At 40.1% G+C, this 15,021-nt stretch overlaps 1 long non-coding RNA gene across 1 annotated transcript; it reads left to right on the top strand.

Annotated features, from left to right (window-relative positions):
- The first annotated feature begins 2,732 nt into the window (after nt 1–2,732).
- On the top strand, nt 2,733–4,137 carry LOC144891380 (uncharacterized). The gene is made up of 3 exons (XR_013622898.1): nt 2,733–2,856; nt 3,022–3,159; nt 3,976–4,137. It is a non-coding gene; the product is annotated as an uncharacterized LOC144891380 (long non-coding RNA).
- Nucleotides 4,138–15,021: the final 10,884 nt, after the last annotated feature.

Below are 15,021 nucleotides of genomic sequence, written 5' to 3'. Positions count from 1 at the left end.
GGATTTTGACGTGGCGACCCAATTTTCAATAGCTTTCTTCCGTATGCCTAGATATACCCACACACCAGATTAGAAGTTGGTACTTCGCTTATTTTTCAAGATATTCCGCTCATAAGGTTCAGAAATACATGGCGGCGGACATCTTGGATTTTGACGTGGCGACCCAATTTTCAAGAGCTTTCTTCCTTAAGCCGAGATACACCCACACACCAGATTAGAAGTTGGTACTTCGCTTATTTTTCAAGATCTTTCGCTCACAATTTTCAGACACATATATGGCGGCGGCCATCTTGGATTTGGACGTGGCGACACAATTTTCAAACGCCTTCTTCCTTTTGCCGAGATACACCCACACACCAGATTAGAAGTTGGTAATTCGCTTATTTTTCAAGATATTCCTCTCACAAGGTTCAGACATACATGGCGGCGGCCATCTTGGATTTTGATGTGGCGATCCAATTTTCAATCGGGTTCTTCCTTGTGCTTCGATACACCCACACACCCGATTGGAAGTTGGTACTTCGCTTATTTTTCAAGATATTTCGCTCAAAATGTTCAGACATATATATGGTGGCGGCCATCGTGGATTTTGACGTGGCGACTCAATTTTTCAATAGCCTTCTTCTTTTTGCCTAGATATAACCACACACCAGATTAGAAGTTGGTACTTCGCTTATTTTTCAAGATATTCCGCTCACACAGTTCAGACATACATGGCGGCGGCCATCTTGGATTTTGACGTGGCGACCCAATTTTCAAAACGCTTCTTCCTTATGCCTAGATACACACACACACACCAGATTAGAAGTTGGTACTTCGCTTATTTTTCAAGATATTCCACTCACAAGGTTCAGACATAAATGGCATCAGACATACATGGTGGCAGCCATTTTGGATTTTGACGTGGGTTGCACCCACACCAAATTCAAATGCGGTCCTTCGCTTACGCACGCACGCACGTATGCACGCATGTCCGCACACACGTACGCATGGACACACGGACAGAGGGGAAAACCATAGCCCCCCTTTCGCCCAGCGGTGCGACGGGGAGAATAAGCGAAGTACCAACTTCTAATCTGGTGTGTGGGTGTATCTAGGCATGGATGTATCTTGGCATAAGGAAGAACGCTATTGAAAATTGGGTCGCCACGTCAAAATCCAAGATGGCCGCCACCATATATATGTCTGAACCTTGTGAGTGAAATATCTTGAAAAATAAGCGAAGTACCAACTTCTAATCTGGTGTGTGGGTGTATCGAGGCATAAGGAAGAACACGATTGAAAATTGGATCGCCACATCAAAATACAGGATGGCGGCCGCCATGTATGTCTGAACTTTGTGAGAGGAATATCTTGAAAAATAAGCGAAGTACCAACTTCTAATCTGGTGTGTGGTTGTATTGAGGCAGAAGGAAGAACGCTACTGAAAATTGGGTCGCCACGTCAAAATCCAAGATGGCCGTCGCCATGTATGTCTGAACCTTGTGAGCAGAATATCTTGAAAAATAAGCGAAGTACCAACTTCTAATCTGGTGTGTGGGTGTATCTACGCATAAGGGAGAAAGCTATTGAAAATTGGGTCGCCACGTCAAACTCCAAGATGGCCGTCGCCATGTATGTCTGAACCTTGTGAGCAGAATATCTTGAAAAATAAGCTAAGTACCAACTTCTAATCTGGTGTGTGGGTGTATCGAGGCATAAGGAAGAACGCTATTGAAAATTGGGTCGCCACGTCAAAATTCAAGATGGCCGCCACCATGTATGTCTGAACCTTGTGAGCGAAATATTGTGAAAAATAAACGAACTACTAACTTCTAATCTGGTGTGTGTGTATCGACGCATAAGGAAGAACGCTATTGAATATTGGGTCGCCACGTCAAAATCCAATATGGCCGCCGCCATGTATGTCTGAACATTGTGAGCGGAATATCTTGAAAAATAAGCGAAGTACCAACTTCTAATCTGGTGTGTGGGTGTATCTAGGCATAAGGAAGAAAGCTATTGAAAATTGGGTCGCCACGTCAAAATCCAAGATGGCCGCCTTCCGTCTTCCACTTTGTCAACTCACATCACTTCACCGACGGGGGACCTAGGCGTAACGCTTGTTAAGAATTAAGATGCCGAGTATAAATAACAATGAATGTATGAAATGCACGTTTCAATGTCGCTCTCTGTGACAGAAAAATTGAAGAAATAGCCAATCATTTCAAACTTCACCACGACGACCATTTTTATTAATAACATACGGGGTTGTTCCATTCACAAGGAACTCGCATACCGCTCCCTGAGCAACTCCTTTAGTCCCTTGCTCCGCTTCACAAGCGCTTCGCACATGGCTTGGCAAGTGTGTTTTAAAGCGGTAGATAGGAACGTCTGGTTTTGCAAGTGATATAAATCCACATGAAAGGGTAAACGCCCCAGGTGTATAGCAATTATAATGTTCTGGGGTATGTTTTCAGTGACCAAGCAGCTAGCGAGCACTCGCCAAGCCAGCTGTTCCTTATAAACCATTTGGAATTGAGTGCTTGCTTGAGTGCAGACACCTCTTGGCGGGCACTCTTCAAGAAACTTGATAACAGAACACACCCCTGGAATTGCACAACGAGTACTCACCCCGATCCAAAAATGCACAAATCATTTGAACTGCACTCCACCCCCATTACCCACATCCTCCCCCCTTACTTCTCTCTCTCTCTCAGCTATAAATACGAGTACACCGACCATAGCACGATGTACACACCAGACTGATTCAACGTGTGCACGACCTACGTACCCTTCATCTGAAGATCATGAAGCTCTCCCTGGCAGTCGCTCTCATCATCGGAATCTCCATCGTGGAACTCGCACAAGGAGTCGGTGAGTGATAGGTAAACATCTCACAACTTCGACAACTTTTGATATCAAGTCACATTTGAACCATTTCAGGAATACTTTGATTATCAGTTTTTCTATTGTATTCTATGATAAGATTGATTGATTGTTTTCTGAATAATATGTTGTTTTTTTTCCTGGTGTCCACAGCACCTAGAAAGATTTGCCCACCTAAAAATGATTACCAATGCATCCGGTATTTGGATCAGTGTCAGTCGGATTCAGACTGTGAACATCATAGGATCTGCTGTCCTGGTCCATGTGGCAAAGAATGTCGGTCACCATTCGGTGAGCTGTAGTCCTTGTGTTTTTGTGGTGGATGGGTGGCATGAAAGGTAGAAAATGATTAGAGAGCCTTAAAGTTGTTTTATTTTGTTTGTGTGGCCATTTAGAGGGGTGTGGGTGTGGTGGACGACATTTTGGTCGATTCAACAACGAATTTAACTTGAAGGGATTTTGGAAACAAAGTAGTATTGGACTGGTGAATATCTTTCATTTAGAGTTTGATATCAGAGTTTTTGTGCACCCCCCTCCACACGTTCTCACTTTGGAGAAATCCCGCACTAACCATGGTCTTGAATATTAAGCAAACAATCACCAGGACCCTTTGTTTATCTTTTCCAAAAAAACCCGGAAAATGTCCCATTCCTCGGGGATTTGGTATCTGCGTTGAGAAATGTTCCCATGATTTTTAATGCAGAGGCAGACAGAAGTGTTGTTCAAATGGATGTGGACATGTGTGCATGAATCCTTTCTACTTGAAAGGTTTGTTGAAGATTTATACAAAAGATGTAATATCATGTCAAATCCACATCACTGATCTTCCATTTCATGTATGAACTCCGAGTGTGAATCAGATATGATTCTAATGTAGATTCTGTTCATGGAGAAAATCGTTGTCATTTTGTCATATGTTTAAGCTCTTGTTTCTTCCTCAACATCACATCTTCCTATTACACAAACACATCGATTTTGTTTGAAACGAAAAGTACTATTTTGTAAATTTATTGATCGATTGATTCGGTCGACTTTAATTGAGTGAATTAATAAGCTATATTTTATATCATCCCACTGACCTGAGAGTGAACTTGTGTTATTTTTCAGGTTGAGACTGATTCCAAAACCAAAACAAAGATGAAGAGTTAATTTCTTCAAGAAAATGTTCAAACATTTATCTTTCAAAATAAATTAGTTTCTGCTCTGCATTTTCCCAAGGATTTTGTTTCATGCTTAAATGTATTTGCTTTCTTAATCAATAAACCATGATTGAAAAAAGTTTGTCCTTCAACAAATTGTATTGTTTTCAAGCCTCGTGTTTGGAGATAACTCAAGAATATAACAATCAAGCAAATTATGATGAAGTAAGGTAACAGGGTAAAATGACATTCTGATTCTGTATCGGGTTTCTGAACAAAGTTAAAAACACCACACACAACATAACGTTTTAATACAAAAAAATAATCAGTTAGATCATTTGAAGATATAAGACTTGTATGCGTGTGGTGTTCAAGGCCCAATAAATGAACGCCACCCGTTTTTGATGCGCATTAGTCTTGAATGTTGCCTGAAGAAAGATTAAATTCTCATGAACATGGGCAACGGATAACACCAACCATCACAAAATTACAATTACTAGGGCATGCCCGTACTATATATATATCTAAAATTATATCCCCCCCCCCCCCCCTCTATTTACATGAAATGGTTTGGTCCATTCGCAAAGCCAAAGCGAACGGCTTGCGAGTACGGTGACAATCCCCCCCTCTATTTACATGAAATGGTTTGGTCCAAAGCGAACGGCTTGCGAGTACGGTGACAATCCCCCCCCTCTATTTACATGAAATGGTTTGGTCCAAAGCGAACGGCTTGCGAGTACGGTGACAATCCCCCCCTCTATTTACATGAAATGGTTTGGTCCAAAGCGAACGGCTTGCGGAGTTTGGTAAAGAAATCGCCATAGCGTGCACAAACGCGCAGGAAAGCGAAAGAATCGCAAATTAGTTTTAATTAGTTTTAAAACATAGTTTAACGCCAACATAGCGGCAACATAGTTTGCCAACGTGAAATAAATGAATACGCTCTCAAATGTGCCGTCCGAGGCAGAGTCTGTTCGCCACGTTCGGCACACGTGATAGCTCGCTGCTCTCTGATTGGTTGAATCGTTTTTTGGACATAGCTCGCTAACTACTTGTCCGATTAATATGAAACCTTGAAAAGGCACATCCTCGGGTCCCCAGCAATATACCTGGCAAGTTTCAAGTATATCGGACCCGTGGTTGTCGAGAAACAGCGGTCACAGACAGACACACAGAGATTACTGGCATTATAGATAGATAAAACAAGGTAACATCACCTGGTCTTGGATAGACCATGGCCGGCCCACACTGGGCATAATTGCATCACATTCGCAGAGCGACAATTGGCTGGATTTGAATGCCTTAGAAAGGTCAATATTGTGGTCAATAAGACAGGCCCATACAGGAATAGACATGAGAGGTGCAAACAGCCTTATCCAAGGCGTAAACAGACCCAAGCAAGGCACAACTCATGGTTTGGTATCACCACATATATGTTAAATACTGCAATTGAACAATTAACAATGATAAATACGGTAATATAACAATTTAAAATGTTAGACACTGTAATTGAACAATTAACAACGTTAAGTGCTATAATTGAACAATTAATAATATTCACTATCTGTAACTGAACAATTAACAATGGTAAATACTAAATACTGTAATTGTACAATTTATAATGATAAATACTGTAATTGAACAATTAACAATGTTAAATACTGCAATGGAACAAGTAACAATGTCAAATACTAAATACTGTAATTGAACAATTAACAGTGTTAAATACTAAATACTGTAATTGAACAATTAACAGTGTTAAATACTAAATACTGTAATTGAACAATTAACAATGTTAAATACTGTAATTGAACAATTTCTAATGATAAATACTGAAATTGAACAACAATGCTAAATACTGTAATTGAACAATAACAACGTTAAATACTGTGATTGAACAATTTATTATGATAAATACTGTAATTAAACAACAATGCTAAATACTGTAATTGAACAATTAATAATGCTAAATACGGTAATTTAACAATTAATAATAATAAATACTGCAATGGAACAAGTAACAATGTCAAATACTAAATACTGTCATTGAACAATTAACAGTGTTAAATACTAAATACTGTAATTGAACAATTAACAATGTTAAATACTGTAATTGAACAATTTCTAATGATAAATACTGAAATTGAACAACAATGCTAAATACTGTAATTGAACAATAACAACGTTAAATACTGTGATTGAACAATTTATTATGATAAATACTGTAATTAAACAACAATGCTAAATACTGTAATTGAACAATTAATAATGCTAAATACGGTAATTTAACAATTAATAATAATAAATACTGCAATGGAACAAGCAACAATGTTATATACTGTTATTGAACAATTAACAATGGTAAATACGGTAATTGATCAATTAACAATGGTAAATACGGTATTTGAACAATTAACAATGATAAATACGGTAATTGAACAATTAATAATGCTAAATACTGTAATTTTACAATTACAGGGGGGGGGGTCCCGCACAAATAGGGATTTGCTTTCTTCTCAGAAATTACACATGCATGTCTTTGACAATTTGAGGCTGAAGATGAGGAAGTGGAGGAGGTAGGGTGAGCGGTTGATTGTGTGTCAGAGATTACAGAAGAGTTACAAGAAAGCGAAGGATGAGGAGGATGAAAGGTTTGATGGTGATGGGATGAGACACAGTGAGGTGTTGTTTGAGGGGGGAGGGGGACAGAGGAAAGTAGAAGGTTGGGGGAGGTGGAGGGATGAGATAGAAGGGAGATGAAGTGTGGAAGAGGCAGCTTTGAGGAGTAGGAGGGAGGGGAGAGAATTAGAGAGGGATGGCAGGGGGGGAGATTTGAAGGGGAGGGGTTGGGGGGGAGATTTGAAGGGGAGGAGTTGGGGGGGAGATTTGAAGGGGAGGGGTTTGGGCGGAGTTTTGAAGGGGAGGGGTGAGGGGTGAGTTTAGTAGTGCAGGGGAAAGGGGGGATTTAGGAGGGGAGGGGAAAGGGGAGAGATTTGGAGGAGGGGGGCAAGGGGGAGTTTAGAAAGTGGATGATTAACGAAAGACGAACATTTATAACAAATTGGGTTTATTGTGATTTTCAAGTAAGAGATCCATGTGGAATGAATGTGAATTTGGAGCATGTCGTGAGGAAGAATAATAAGAGATTGAATTTATTTTGGAAGTGGAATGAGTTGAAGAGGAAATTGAAAAGAGCCTTTTAAATAGGAAGAAAAACAGTGTGTTGCAACATACCACTGAATAAAACACTGCAGGGGAAAGTTTAAACATAATTAAACAGAACCTCGAAAAACAATCTTATATTCACAAAAATACCAATGGGGAGAGGGCCTCGAGGGACAACCATGAGTCACGTGAACAGGGCAAAAGGTGGAAGGCAAGGGAATAATGGGGTTGGGGCAAGACAGCGCACGTGGACAGAGGCACACGATGAGACAACAGCACACATGGAGAAAGGGAAATAAATGTTTTTTTTTTTTGTTGTTTTGTTTGGGGAACGTAGGGAGATTGAACAGGGGGATTTAAAACATTAGACAAAGAGTAGATGTTCGGGGAGGTTCGGGGGAGAAGGGAAAAATCTAAGAACCAAGCAAAAACAGCGAAGGAAGGAACTTGAGTGAACAAACTTCGACGGGGGAAGACTCAGGCTACAAGGCCGCACATGCGGAACAAACAGAAAACGATTAATGTATTACGAGTTACAGGAAATTCAAAACCAGGAACTAGAAACAAACAATAACGCATAGACGATAAAATAACAAGTGGAAATTTGACAAACACACGAATGGAAAAATAACTTAACTTAGGATGCCCGGAGAGAACAAAAGTCGCCACCTCGATCGAGAAACCGGAAGCGGACCTCAAACCTTCTTACGGAAGACTGGATTGTGAAGTGTGAGGAGACAATTATTTCGGGCTGTGCACTTTATCTGTCAGGTGGGTTTCATGGTATAAATAAATAAATAATTAAAAGAGAAGTCAGAATAACTCGTGGGCAGCATCATAATGTGGGTACCATCTGCACCGACAACTAATTACGAAGAAGATGATTCTCAGATGTTTCTGCACATCACACTTGCAAAGGAAACGGGGATATAAAACAAGAACAACAAGAACAACAACAACCAGAACAACATGGTTCTACATGTTTGTCCACATTACACGTTGAGGGTAGATGGTGTTCTTTTGTGGAGTTTTGATTCAGATGTCGTATGTTTGTGTCCATGATACTGCTCTTCTTGACTGCAGTCAAGGAGCTGTTTCTTGCAGACTGGCATCAGTCATAAGAAGAGATTTGTGATTGTGCCAATGCAAACTATTTTGCAGAACGAGGAAAAGCCACGTCCGTGGCGTTGCCTTCCATTCACACATTCAGCGGATACAACTCAACAAGAGCCTTCAATAGAATGGTTAAGAAAAGGTGGATGGATACAGCCTCAGAGCACCTGGAACTGATGGAATTTAATGGTCTTGGTTAAGATACAATTCAGGTAGACTCTGCAACCAATGGCGGATTTTAACTGGGACAAATGGGGCATTTGGTCCTGGCCCCAGATCTTGGCAGGCCCCCAAAAAATTGAGTGCATAAAATGTTTTTTTTAAAATGTCTGACAGACGAAAATAGCTGCCTGGACATGGTGCAAACTTGTTAATCTGTTATTACTCAAATATAGTGGTATGGGGGAGCGAGCAAGGAAGACAGTGGAGTGTATCATGCGAGTGAGTGGTGGGTGAATGGTGAGATGTTCCGTGTGAGTGAATGGTGTGAGGAAGATCGTGAGATGTTCTGTGCGAGTGAATGGTGCAAGGAGGGCCTTGAGTTGAGTTGTTTTGTGTGAGTAAATGGTGCAAGGAGGGGCATGCGATGTTCCAAGTAAGTGAACGGCATAAGGGGGGGGGGGGGAGGAGGGGCATGATTTCTGTGTTTATATGTGTGCATGTAATAAATTAAATGAGAAAATATAAAAACGTGTTTTGATATAACCCCTTCAACTCGAAATATAAATAAGCCAGAGAGATGAGAGATTCTTTACTCAACCTCAGGCAACCTGTGTTCTGGGAGTGGCGCTCATGTTGAGACCAGGCGGAAAATATTCCTTGCCCCCCGGCTCTTTATCGCATGTCGATTGTTTACTCTGGGAAAGACGAGGCATCCCATGATTCGTTGTGACTTGTTTGTAAATAATAAAAAACAAGACAAGAGACAAACTGCCTTCAACAATGGATGTATTCAAGCTATCACATCTATATTTGGTCAAATAATACAGTGCAGTAATTAACAGCATCTCCAGTGAAAAATTGGATCGTAAATGAGAATGGCCACGTTTTGCCAAAGCTGACAACGCTACCACCAGAAGACCTCCTGACATTTTCAAATCGCTATAAAAGCGATTGCGGTAGTAGAAGGTCTAAATGCAGGAAAGACAACAATATCTGCTTTATTGCATGTTTGTATGTAACCATGACTGATGAGGAAACATTTGAGAAATTATCTGTGAGAGCTCTTTGGTGTAAAAGGTGACAAATTTGTTGGAGAAATGATGCTCCACGCTACCTGTGTTCGTTTTGGTCTCGTTTTATTGGTTACTCGCAAGTATCACCCGTTGCTTCATTGATGGGAATACTAAGAGAGGGGGGGGAGAAAGAGTGGGAGGGAGGAGAATGAGGTGGGAAAGAGAGAGGGGAAGGCAGAGGGGGAAGCGAGTCGGGGTGGAGAATTGAGGTGAGGGGCAAAGAAGGGGGGAGCTAGGAAGTGGGAGCTAGGAAGTGGGAGCGAGGAAGGGTGAGTGAGGAAGGGTGAGTGAGGAAGGGGGAGCAAGGAAGGTGGGGAGAGCGAGGAAGTGGTTGGGGAGGAAGAGGGCAAATTACAAATTCTTGCCCTAACCTTGTTCGAATGTCATGCCTGACCAGCTAGTTCGTGAAAGACTTGAGCCAAATTTTCCCCAGACAACCCCACAGGAACATGGGTCTTCAAAGAAAGCATAGTACGTGATCTGTCATCGGCCATGCGTCTTCATACATGTAACGATGAGGGAATGAGGACGAGCCGATAAGGGGTTTCGCTGTACTGTTAAAAAAATTAGGAGAGAAGCTTGGACCCCTCAGGCTTCAATAGACCCGACCCCCGTGGTAGCGACCCCCTGACTCCCTCCCCCATTTTCCCACTTATCAGCCCTGACTATATGCAGCCTGCATTGCAATGTCCCCCACATATCTACCCAACTTTAATTGTTAGCAATTAAATTAACAGTTAGCAACATTATTTTTTGCAGTTAGCAATTAACAGTTAGCAATTATTAGTTAGCAATTAACAGTTAGCAATTAACAGTTAGCAATTAACAGTCAGCAATTAACAGTCAGCAATTAACAGTCAGCAATTAATAGTTAGCAATTAATAGTGAGCAATTAATAGTTAGCAATTAACAGTCAGCAATTAACAGTCAGCAATTAATAGTTAGCAATTAACAGTCAGCAATTAATAGTTAGCAATTAACAGTCAGCAATTAACAGTCAGCAATTAACAGTCAGCAATTAATAGTTAGCAATTAATAGTTAGCAATTAATAGTTAGCAATTAACAGTCAGCAATTAACAGTTAGCAATTAACAGTCAGCAATTAATAGTTAGCAATTAACAGTCAGCAATTAACAGTCAGCAATTAACAGTCAGCAATTAACAGTCAGCAATTAACAGTTAGCAATTAACAGTCCGCAATTAATAGTAAGCAATTAATAGTTAGCAATTAATAGTTAGCAATTAACAGTTGGCAATTAACAGTTAGCAATTAACAGTTAGCAATTAATAGCAAGCAATTAACAGTCAGCAATTAATAGTTAGCATTTAAAAGTTATCAATTAACAGTTAGCAATTAAATTAACAGTTAGCAACATTATTTTTAACAGTTAGCAATTAACAGTTAGCAATTAATAGTTAGCAATTAACTGTTGGCAATTAACAGTTAGCAATTAACAGTTAGTAATATTATTTTTAACAGTTAGCAATTAACAGTTAGCAATATTATTTTTAACAGTTAGCAATTAACAGTTAGCAATTAACAGTTAGTAATATTATTTTTAACAGTTAGCAATTAACTGTTAGCAATTAACAGTTAGTAAAATTATTTTTAACAGTTAGCAATTAACAGTTAGTAATATTATTTTTAACAGTTAGCAATTAACAGTTAGCAATATTATTTTTAACAGTTAGCAATTAACAGTTAGTAATATTATTTTTAACAGTTAGCAATTAACAGTTAGCAATATTATTTTTAACAGTTAGCAATTAACAGTTAGTAATATTATTTTTAACAGTTAGCAATTAACAGTTAGTAATATTATTTTTAACAGTTAGCAATTAACAGTTAGTAATATCATTTTTGACAGTGAGCAATTAACAGTTAGCAATATTATTTTAAACAGTCAGCAATTAACAGTTAGTAATATTATTTTTGACAGTGAGCAATTAACAGTTAGCAATATTATTTTTAACAGTTAGCAATTAACAGTTAGTAATATTATTTTTAACAGTTAGCAATTAACAGTTAGCAATATTATTTTTGACAGTGAGCAATTAACAGTTAGCAATATTATTTTAAACAGTCAGCAATTAACAGTTAGTAATATTATTTTTGACAGTTAGCAATTAACAGTTAGCAATATTATTTTTGACAGTGAGCAATTAACAGTTAGCAATATTATTTTAAACAGTCAGCAATTAACAGTTAGTAATATTATTTTTAACAGTTAGCAATTAACAGTTAGTAATATCATTTTTGACAGTGAGCAATTAACAGTTAGCAATATTATTTTAAACAGTCAGCAATTAACAGTTAGTAATATTATTTTTGACAGTGAGCAATTAACAGTTAGCAATATTATTTTTAACAGTTAGCAATTAACAGTTAGTAATATTATTTTTAACAGTTAGCAATTAACAGTTAGCAATATTATTTTTAACAGTTAGCAATTAACAGTTAGTAATATTATTTTTAACAGTTAGCAATTAACAGTTAGTAATATCATTTTTGACAGTGAGCAATTAACAGTTAGCAATATTATTTTTAACAGTTAGCAATTAACAGTTAGTAATATTATTTTTAACAGTTAGCAATTAACAGTTAGCAATATTATTTTTAACAGTTAGCAATTAACAGTTAGTAATATCATTTTTGACAGTCAGCAATTATAACATTTAGCAATATTATTTTTAACAGTTAGCAATTAACAGTTAGCAATAAAAATTTCTCGCAGGTGAAGTAGTCAAACTCCTTAATTAGCCATCTTTTAGCATATTGGCCTCTCTAATACTCCTCTTCATTAAGCTGGCCGGATGGCCAAGTCGCACTTCTGGGCTGTCTAACCTGGGTTCGATTCCTGACCAGGCTATAAACCATCAACCTGGTGTTTCACAGGCAAGATGATGCATCAATGTGTGTGTTGTCCCTCGGATAGACGTTGATCTCGGTATCCCATGTACCAGCATTAGTTGGTGGACGTTAAAGATTCCACGGTGTCCTTCTTGAAGCGTAGGCGAGTTATCACCGGCACCATGAACAGATTCCAAATCCCTGAACTCTCAGTCGAGTAGTGGCGACCCTCCAGGATTATATCCTCTACCCAAGAACCAGACTCGGTGGTCTTATGCAGCCAACAGCACGAAGAGGATAAACAAAATAAAACTCTGAGCAAACCAGAAAAAAAAAATCAATGTAACGAACATTGTCCACGCAACAATCCAAATGAACTATTTTCAAAAATTACACTTTCATTTTAGATTCAATCAACGAGATATAGGAAAGTAGTTTTCTTCATTTGCATAATTGATGGAGGTGGAATGGAATCTGATATTTATCCTAATCTTCCTTGTGAAAGAGAGTCCATTAACCTGTTTCATTATCTGAGGTCAAAGATGGCCCCTGGGGCATTTGTAAGGCTGAACCAAGAAACAGGACGCAGGGATGCCACGTCCTCAAGACAGACACTACACCGCACATCGATCGCTGATCAATGTTTGACATCGACATCGTCCGTGAAAGCAACAAAATCCTACATCAAAACCAAGATTCAGTAACGAAGGAAGAAATTAGTATTCTTTTCTCTTGACCAGGGGGAAGTTGTCCACGGGAGGTTTTTTGTCCCAATTCTTTCACGAACCGGCTGGCCAGGACTATCTTTCGCCAAAGTAATTCTTGCGTTAATTTTGGAATTTGTTCAGGGCGCCAGTGACAACTCGCCTTCTCTTCATGATACTGAAGGAACTGCGCTCCAACGCGAGTCGAAAGAATTGACGCGACCAAAGACGGAATTCGTCCGAGTTGCTTTATTGAAACAAAACAGCTCAGGTATTCTGAAAAGCCCGTTTATCGGGCAGAAATATATATACACATTTATGTCGGGAAGTTTGCCCGGCAAAAGCTATACTGGGCATGCCCGGGTATCAAGGGCGAGCCTTGGAAAGGCGAGTCTGGACCTGCCCGGGCGTGTTTGGCTGCGGCCTGGCAAGTCGAGGCTGGGCGTGCCCGGGCGCTCTGGGCGAGCACTGGAAAGGCGATAGCGGGCATGCCCGGACGCTCTGGGCGAGCACTGGAAAGGCGAGAGCGGGCATGCCCGGACGCTCTGGGCGAGCCCTGGAAAGGCGATAGCGGGCATGCCCGGATGCTCTGGGCGAGCCCTGGAAAGGCGAGAGCGGGCATGCCCGGACGCTCTGGGCGAGCCCTGGAAAGGCGATAGTGGGCATGCCCGGATGCTCTGGGCGAGCCCTGGAAAGGCGAGAGCGGGCATGCCCGGACGCTCTGGGCGAGCCCTGGAAAGGCGAGAGCGGGCATGCCCGGGAAAGACGAGACCGGGCGTGCCCGGGAGGTTCGGGTGTGCCCGGGAACAGTGAGTCCGGGCATGCCCAGGAGAGGCGCGTCTGGCCGTGTTCTGGCCGTTGCAAGGCGATTATGTACATCCAGCGGTAACCGCTACAATACCAGTTTAAATGGGATAACTGGGCAATAACAGTTTATAGCTGGGTCAGGATTCAAACCTAGGATAGATTGCTTACAGGTGAGTTTTCTCAGAGTAGTTCTTTAAAAATCCTGTAAATGACATGCAAGACCAAGTCATTTGCAATCAGCTTACAGTGTGCTTTGTTATGAATTACATGGACATCATATTTATATTCTCCGCCATTCGCTTTGTCTGTCTGTCACTCTGAAGGTCTGTCCGTCCAGGGCGGAGCTTCACTGTCCTAACTCCACCCACAATTCTTACCTTTAAAAAAATCATATCAAATTCCCGCCATTTTGTTTGCTACATGCGGACCTCAGACTACATAGGGATCTATTGTAGACTTAATGGTCCAAAGGGTTCTGTTCCAATTGTAGTGAGGGTCTAAGGGGTTTTAAAGGTCAGCAGGGTCTATAGTGGTGTAAGAGGGCTAAAGAGTCGAATGGGTAAAGGGATTGATAAAAGGGTCTTAAGGTGTTTAATGGTGGTGCATTGACGGCTTTGTGATTAGTCAGAAAATTATTATAAAAAGATTACTGGAAAATAATTTCAAAAGTTTTCAAGTTTTTAGCTTTTATGGGTTTTACATAATTAGGGGGACGTAATGACGTCACAGTGCACTTTCACTTTCTCTGAATTTGAAGCAAACTTCATTTAGCGAAAATAAATCAAATTTCAAGTTGATCCTGTTCAAACGTCGAGCTTGCAACTGCATTTCTGTACTATATTGGTTTTGTTGTTGGTTTAAAGTAAATTTGTAACCTTATAACATTATATTTCTCATTTACTGTGCGGTCCATTATCCTGGATCCGATTGACTCGATTTCACCTTTTACTCCCTGTTGTAAATCTCGGACACAGGTGAAGCATTTCAGGCATTTTTGTGCTTGGAGTTATGGATGGTCGTTGAGGTGGGTGGAGAGCAATTATAATGATAATGTCATGGAATTGCACAATGAGACCTCCATTCCATCCTCATTATACACCTCCTCCCCCCTTACCTCTCTCAGGTATAAATACGAATAC

This window comes from Myxine glutinosa, chromosome 3, assembly GCF_964187855.1.
Source record: "Myxine glutinosa chromosome 3, kmMyxGlut1.1, whole genome shotgun sequence".
In the NCBI taxonomy this organism is placed as follows: domain Eukaryota; kingdom Metazoa; phylum Chordata; class Myxini; order Myxiniformes; family Myxinidae; genus Myxine; species Myxine glutinosa.
This window is presented reverse-complemented; position numbering and strand designations above follow the sequence as displayed.